Source organism: Lactuca virosa, chromosome 4, assembly GCF_052849685.1.
Source record: "Lactuca virosa cultivar CGN04683 chromosome 4, Lactuca_virosa_CGN04683_v6, whole genome shotgun sequence".
Taxonomy (NCBI): Eukaryota; Viridiplantae; Streptophyta; class Magnoliopsida; order Asterales; family Asteraceae; genus Lactuca; species Lactuca virosa.
Genome location: NC_136429.1, coordinates 46,883,249 through 46,891,938, shown reverse-complemented (window position 1 = coordinate 46,891,938; position 8,690 = coordinate 46,883,249).

Sequence of the window (8,690 nt, the reverse complement as noted above, 5' to 3'; positions counted from 1 at the left end):
AAAACGTCAAGCGATTAAGAAGACAATAACAATATCAGGTGATCGTGTCTAATGAGACATCGTTGTTTACTCTCACCTGCTCTTGATCAATTTGCAACAACAATTTATTCTTCAGATAAACCGATCGTCTGCCATCTTCATCTTCTGACAAAACCGAAAGCAAATAAAATAACTTATAATACGATTATACAAAGCCTTATGCAGCATACTTGCGTCTATTACGTATTGAAATAAGGGCTTACGATAATCTGCAAACAAGAAGAAAGAAGGGGAATCATGTATAGATTTAAGATTGCATGAATCGTAAGCACCTGTAGAATATAGAGATGAACAAATAATCGATGACATGTCATCCGAAGCCGATAGATTTTAACGACTACCAATGCATGAGTTGGCATTCAGTTCTCTCTGTTCATACAAAAATGTAAAGAACGCTTGGAGGTCGTATGGTTATCCGAGAGAGAGAGAGAGGTGAATAGAGGTGTCTAAACGACCTAATCTTTTAGAGTGAAGATAGAAGTGGTGGTGGATTACAGGGAGAAAAGTCATAAAACATTGGTGGAGTAGGTGGTGCAACATAAGGCAAAGGGTTGAATATGCATATAGGTAAGTTGCATCGTATGGAGGATGTTAGAGGCGTGTAGATTTGTTCTGGCCGCACCAGAAAATTTAGGCTACCAACCACCAGTGGTGTAGCACCTGGTTCCTGGTATGTATTTTAATTAAGTAATTTTGCATTTTTGGCCTGGGACTCGGCGAGTTGAAGGCCCAACTCGCCGAGTAGAAGCGGGATGAGACGCGGGATTTAAGTGATGGACTCGTCGAGTCGGGTCCCGGACTCGTCGAGTCGGGTCCCGGACTCGACGAGTAGGCTCTGACTGGACAAAACCCTAATCTGAGGGTTTGCACCCTATTTAAACAACCTCATACAGCCTCCATCGCCCTTTATGCTCCCAGAAACCCTCCATAGCAAACCCTAAGTGTTTTGGTGCAAGATCTAAGGCTTTTGAGTGATTTTTGTGGGTTTTGACCTCAAGGAAGGAGGAAGAACATAGAAGGATCAAGAGGAGACTGAAGGATTCGAGTTTGGTTCATCATTTGCACTCTTTGAAAGGTATAAAGTCTGTACCTTGCTTGCTTGATTGTTAGATCCCTTTTTGGGGAAGATTTAGGGCTTTTTAAGCCATATGAGGTAGCCAACCATGATTGCAAACATGGTTGGGGGTCAAGACTTCGGATCTAAGTCTTGGGAAGAGACACAAGGCAGATTTGGGTTGCTTTTGCACCCAAGGAAGGCCCCATGCAACAAAAGAGCCATTTTAGAGCCTTTTTGGCTCAAAAGTCCCATGCATGCACGTAAAGTTCGTAACTTTACGTGCTAGATCGAGCTTAGGGGCTTGGATCTATCATTTGGACAAGTGTTGTACATCAGAAATCGAGGATTTAGGGTGTGGACGTTATCGACTCGGCGAGTCCGTTCTTAGGACTCGACGAGTCCAAGGCTTTGAGTCCCATATCTGTTGAGGGTCAAAGAACTCAGTTGGGTGTTAGAAGCGTTGTAGCAGGACAGAAAGAGTGACCCAACGCATTGGACTTAGTTTTAGACCTGGAGTTCATGGGACTCGACGAGTGCTAGAACAGACTCGGCGAGTCCAAGGCAATCTCCTTATGATTGAAGATGAACTCGACGAGTTGTTCATACACTCGGCGAGTCAAGGTCAGAACTTGTTCATCAGATGAAGGTGAACTCGACGAGTTGTTCATACAACTCGGCGAGTCGGATGAAGGTTCATTCGATGTTCACATCGAAGAGGAACTCGTCGAGTCGTCGCTAAACTCGATGAGTAGGGTCGTGGATGAGGACAGTTGAAGAGATAGGGACTGAGTGTTTTGTGGTCATTCGATGGCGGCCCAACTCGGCGAGTCAGGTCAACTGGAAGTTGACTTTGACTTTGACTTGGACTTGGTCAGGGGTAAAATGGTCATTTTACCCTAAGAGTAGATATCAGATTCTGACTGAGTGTTTTGTGGGGATTGTAGCCGGAGGATTTCCGGAGCAGCAGCGGACAGAGGTTTCCCGCACAGATTATCAGCAGCTACTCGTACGAGGTGAGTTACCTTCCAGTAGGGGTGGGTCTAAGGCCACAATGTCGGCCCACCAAAGAGGGGTATTTAGAAGATGATTGTCTTTGTGATAATTATCTTGGTCTGGTTACATGTTTTGGTCATGAGTTTTATCTGTATGATATGTTAAGTGTATAATAGGGATTAGTTTCCCTGACAGCGGTCCTTAGGACCGAAGGGTAGGTCAGTACCTGGATATGTCTGACTGTATGTTTATATCTTGTTGTTGTATGCTAGTGGTAGGGGGTGGAATAGTCCCCAGTTACCGGTTCAAAGATACCGATGATGATTACCGGTTGGAAGATACCGATGATGATTACCGGTTGAAAGATACCGATGATGATTACCGGTTGAAAGATACCGACGATGATTACCGGTTGAAAGATACTGATGATATTGTATGGTATGTGGTATGATGGGGGAACTCACTAAGCTTTGTGCTTACGGTTTCGGTTTTGGTTTCAGGTACCTCTTCGTCTAAGGGGAAGGAGCCGGCGGTGTAGCATCGCATCACACACACACATATGATTCAGCGTCGGACTTTTTGGGATTGTACTCTGATTTTCCTTATTTTTGATGTCATGGTTTGGGACACAACATTATGAATTTGTAATGTGTTGCTTTATTGACAGTGTTATGGTAAAATGTTTTAAAAATGAAATTTTCGGGCTTGAATTTTGGGATGTTACAAGTTGGTATCAGAGCCCTGGTTTGAGGGATTCAGACACACCCTCGGGAGTGTCTGGACTCAAACCGAGGGATTTAAAAGATTTTTACAAAGAAAATGGTTTTCTAAAATCTGAGTCAAAGGGTTTTGAGAAAGAACAAGGTGTGTGATGCGTGCGACCAGCCGAGCTCAAGTAAGTTTTCCCCAAGATACCCATACTTGCTATGTTATGCTATATGGTTTTGATTCAGAAAACTGCATGCTAGAATAGGACTAAGGATCTAGGAGGATGCCTTGTGTGACTGATGTATGATTCTGAGAATTGCATGCTAGTTAGGGCTAAGGGTCTAGGGAGGATGCCTTATATGCCTGTTGTATGAGCTGTATGTTAGGACTGTTTAGTCAGCAGTAGGATGGCCTGTGTAGGTTATGCCTGATTTGGTTACCCAATGTACGAATGCTGCTTGCTTTATGTTATGGGGGTTCTGGCCATCTTCCACTAGCTAAGGAACGGATATGTAACAGTATCTGCAAGTTTGTTAGGGGGAAGGGGTGGGGACTCTTAGTGCAGTTGATGGCAGAGGGTAGGTCGGAGAGTGCCTTAGGGAAGCCTAGGATGAGGTCAGTGGAAAGGGTATCGGTAAAGGGACTTGGTGAAGTCGAAGCAATCCTTGAGGAAAGTACAGGTAGATGTGGAAGGTAGTATGGGCCCGTACTACTGGAAGCAGAGGATCCGTACTCGAATCAAGGAAGGTTGAGACAGAACCGAGAAACTAGGAGAGTGTGTTAGACCTCTCGAGAGTATGTATGATCCTGACATTTATGCGTGTATTTTTCAGTATGGTGACCACACGACATGGAGCAGGAGGTTCCGGATCAGGATCAGGATCAGGATCAGGCTCGGGTGCAGGATCCAAGAAGGTTGATGACGGGCTGCGCGAGTTCATCGCGTCTGAGATCACGAGAGGCATTCTTGAGTCGACCCCGGTCATTTTCGGGTCGATCAAGGAATGGATTGTTGAGCTGATGGAGGATCGCCTCAGGGCATTCAGGAGTGACATGGCGGCCAGCCAGTCAGGATCACGCACACTGTCCTTTAAGGACTTCAGAGGGAGTGGTGCGCCGGATTTCCATGGGGTGAAAGAACCCATTGCTGCTAGGAGATGGATCGCAGACATCGAGTCTGCGCAGCTGACGAGCTTCTGCCCGGAAGGGTCGAAGGTCTGTTTCGCGGCAGGGTGTTTGAGAGACAGGGCCAGAGATTGGTGGGAGTCGGTTGGCGACTCTTTGGGAGCCTCGGCTGTTGAGCCTATGACCTGGTCAGACTTTGTGACCAGATTCAGGGCGGAGTTTGCGCCAGCTGTGGAGCTTTAGCAGCTGGCCAGGGAGTTCTTGGACATGAGACAGACTACGGAGACTGTGGTGGAGATCACCGCCAAGTTCCGGGAGAGGGCATTGCTGGTGCCCTAGTATGCGGGTGATGAGGACATGAAGAGGACCCGCTACCATGACATGCTACGAGCTGACATCCGGGAGCATGTCAGTTTCTCAGCTTGCCCTACCCTGGATTCCATGATTGACAGGGCTAGGGAGAGGGAGATTGATCTGGAGCACATCCGGAAGAGGAAGGCAGCGGAGGGGCTGACGACGGGGGCTTCGGGGAAGAAGCCCAAGGGATCCGATGGTAGGCCGAAAGGCCAGTCAGGGCGGGACCGCTGTGGGAAATGCGGTCGGTCACACGAGGGAGCTTGTCGCACTGGGCCGGGTTCAGGCTGCTATAAGTGTGGCAAGGTTGGGCATTTTGGCAGAGATTGTACTGCCCCTACTCCTGCGATTCAGATATCAGACCCGATTTGCTTTCATTGCAATCAGAAGGGCCATAAAAAGGCCAATTGCCCTAGATTGACAGCAGCAGCGGCGCCGGCAGTGGCGCCGACTCCAGCGACAGCACGGGTTGTCGATGGCCGGAAGGCCAAGTTGGAGGCTCCAGTGGTTCGGAGCCGAGCATTTCAGCTGACAGCCGAGGAGGCACGCGCTGCACCCGATGTGGTGACGGGATCGTTCCATGTGAACGGTATCCCAGTTCAGGTGTTGTTTGATTCGGGTGCCACTCGATCGTTTGTCTCTCTTGCGCTTAGCAAGAAGTTTCCGGAGTCTTCGGGCATGTTGGATTGCCCTCTAGAGGTCGAGATTGCGGACGACCGGTCGGTACGAGCGTCAGAGGTCTACCGGGATTATGTTTTGAGGCTGTTCGAGGAACGTTACCTGGTGGACTTGGTTCCCATACCTTTGCGGGGGAACAAGGTTATTATTGGTATGGATTGGCTGAGCCCAATGGGACAGTGATTGACTGCACGCAGCAATCAGTACGGCTTAGGACCCCTAGTGGGGGAGAGCTGGTGGTTCAGGGCGAAAGGCCACAGCGAGGACCAGCTTTATGTTCGGCAGCGAGGGCTAGCCGCTACCTCCAGCAGGGTTGCGCAGGTTATGTCGCCTATGTTATGGATACCCGGGAGGCGGGTAGGGCGACGGTGGGAGATGTGCCCGTGGTACGAGAGTTTGCGGACGTATTCCCCGAGGAGTTGCCTGGGATACCTCCGGAGCGACAGGTGGAGTTCAGGATCGACCTAGTCCCTGGTGCGGCTCTGATAGCCAAGGCATCGTATCGGTTGGCTCCTCCTGAGATGCAGGAGTTGTCTACACAGCTGCAGGAGCTGTTAGACAAGGGATTCATTAGACCGAGTAGTTCTCCCTAGGGAGCCCTGATTCTGTTTGTGAAGAAGAAGGACGGGTCGCATCGGATGTGTATAGATTATCGGGAGCTGAATAAGGTAACGGTGAAGAACCGTTACCCACTCCCGAGGATTAATGACCTCTTTGACCAGCTACAGGGAGCGTCTTGGTTCTCCAAGATTGATCTGCGTTCAGGGTATCACCAGATGAAGGTCAGAGATGAGGATGTGCGGAAGACTGCCTTTCGGACCCGTTATGGTCACTATGAGTTTGTGGTGATGCCTTTCGGGCTCACCAACGCTCCTGCCGCGTTCATGGATCTCATGAACCGTGTGTGCAGGCCGATGCTGGATCGGTCTGTGATAGTTTTCATCGATGACATCTTGGTCTATTCCAAGACGCAGGAGGAGCACGAGGAGCATCTGCGAGAGGTTCTGGAGACTTTGAGAAGGGAGAACAGACAAGGTGCCCAAGAAACTGCACCTCGCGCAACCAGAACTCACACTTAGAGAACTTGTATGCTAAGTTCTCTAAGTGTGAGTTCTGGTTGCGCGAGGTGCAGTTTCTTGGGCACCTTGTCAACCAGAACGGGATTTCGGTAGATCCGGCCAAAGTGGAGGCCGTGATGAGATGGGAGGTTCCGAGGTCTCCATCTGAGATTCAGAGTTTCCTAGGATTAGCCGGCTACTATCGGAGATTCATCCATAATTTCTCCAAGATAGTCGTACCCCTGACCAGGCTAACGAGGAAGGTCGTGGTCTTTCGTTGGGGGCCTGAGCAGCAGGCTGCATTCGAGACATTGAGGCAGAGATTGTGCGAGGCGCAAATCTTAGCCCTGCCAGAGGGCATGGAGGATTTCGTCGTGTACTGTGATGCGTCCATCTCGAGTTTGGGCGCAATATTGATGCAGAGAGGGCATGTCATTGCTTACGCTTCGAGGCAGCTGAAGCCTCACGAGGCGAACTACCCGACGCATGATTTGGAGCTGGGGACTGTTGTGTTCGCCCTCAAGATTTGGCGTCATTACCTCTATGGGGTTCGTTGTACAATTTACACGGACCACAAGAGCCTGAGGTATCTCATGGACCAGCCAAATCTGAATATGAGGCAGCGTCGGTGGCTTGATGTGGTAAAGGATTATGACTGTGAGATCCTCTACCACCCGGGAAAGGCCAATGTGGTGGCCGATGCGCTTAGCCGCAAGGCAGCGCCAATCAGGGACATCTGTCTGAGGATGACAGTGGTGACTCCATTGTTGGAACGGATCCGGGAGGCTCAGCAGGAGGCTATGAAGGAGGAACATCGGAAGAGCGAGCGTATAGTGGGCCATGTTTCCTCCTTCGACTATGATAGCCGAGGGTTATTGAATCTTCACCGTAGGGTGTGGGTCCCTTATCATGGAGGCGTGCGCCAGATCCTGATGGAGGAGGCACACAAATCCAGATTTTCTATCCATCCCGGAGCGACGAAGATGTATAGAGATCTTCGTCCTGATTATTGGTGGCCCTGCATGAAGCGGGACGTAGCATGGTATGTGGAACGGTGCTTGACCTGCAGGAAGGTAAAGGCCGAGCACCAGAGGCCACACAGCAAGATGCAGCCGTTAGATATTCCCTTGTGGAAATGGGAAGATATTACCATGGATTTCATTACCAAGCTTCCCAAGACTGCACGGGGAGTGGATTCGATTTGGGTAATCGTGGATCGGTTGACCAAGAGTGCCCATTTCATACCGATCCAGGAGAGCATTTCGGCCGAAAAGTTGGCCGACATCTATATCCGAGAGGTGGTAGCTCGGCACGGAGTGCCAGTTTCAGTGATTTCCGACAGGGATGTGCGGTTCACTTCCAGGTTTTGGAAGAAGTTTCATGACGAGCTGGGTACTCGTCTGCATTTTAGCACCGCCTTTCACCCGCAGACAGATGGTCAGAGCGAGCGGACCATCCAGACGCTAGAGGATATGCTGCGGGCATGTGTTTTAGACTTCGGAGGTAGTTGGGATACCTACCTTCCGTTGGCGGAGTTCTCGTATAATAATAGCTATCATGCGAGTATCGACCGTCCTCCCTTCGAGATGTTATACGGGAGGAAGTGCAGAACCCCGATATGTTGGGGTGAGGTTGGCCAGAGGGTCATGGGGAGCACCGAAGTGGTGCTCAAAACGACAGAGAGGATTCAACAGGTTCGGAGCAGACTTCAGACTGCTCAGAGTCGGCAGAAAAGTTATGCCGACAAGCGCCGATCGGACCTGGAGTTTCAGGTCGGGGATATGGTTCTCCTGAAGGTGTTGCCATGGAAGGGCGTCATCCGATTCAGGAAAAGAGGCAAGTTGGGTCCCAGGTATATTGGATCCTTCAGGGTTATAGCCCGGGTGGGCAAGGTGGCATATAGGCTGGATCTGCCAGCCGAACTCAGTCAGATTCATAGCATTTTTCACGTCTCCCAGTTACGGAAATGTTTGGTGGACGACTCGACAGTAGTACCATTAGAGGATATTCAGGTCGATGACAGCCTGAATTACATTGAGCGGCCTGTAGCGATTCTCGACCGGAAGTCGAAGGATCTGAGGAATAAGAGGGTGGAGCTCGTGAAGGTGCAATGGCAGCACCGGAAGGGCTCGGAATGGACTTGGGAGCCGGTGGATAGATGATGGAGCATTACCCAGAGCTTTTCCAGGAACGACCAGCAGACTTCGAGGACGAAGTCTAAAATAAGTGGGGGAGATTTGTAGCACCTGGTTCCTGGTATGTATTTTAATTAAGTAATTTTACATTTTTGGCCTGGGACTCGGCGAGTTGAAAGCCCAACTCGCCGAGTAGAAGCGGGATGAGACGCGGGATTTAAGTGATGGACTCGTCGAGTCGGGTCCCGGACTTGACGAGTAGGCTCTGACTGGACAAAACCCTAATATGAGGGTTTGCACCCTATTTAAACAACCTCATACAGCCTCCATCGCCCCTTTATGCTCCCAGAAACCCTCCATAGCAAACCCTAAGTGTTTTGGTGCAAGATCTAAGGCTTTTGAGTGATTTTTGTGGGTTTTGACCTCAAGGAAGGAGGAAGAACATAGAAGGATCAAGAGGAGACTGAAGGATTCGAGTTTGGTTCATCATTTGCAGTCTTTGAAAGGTATAAAGTCTCTACCTTGCTTGATTGATTGTTAGAT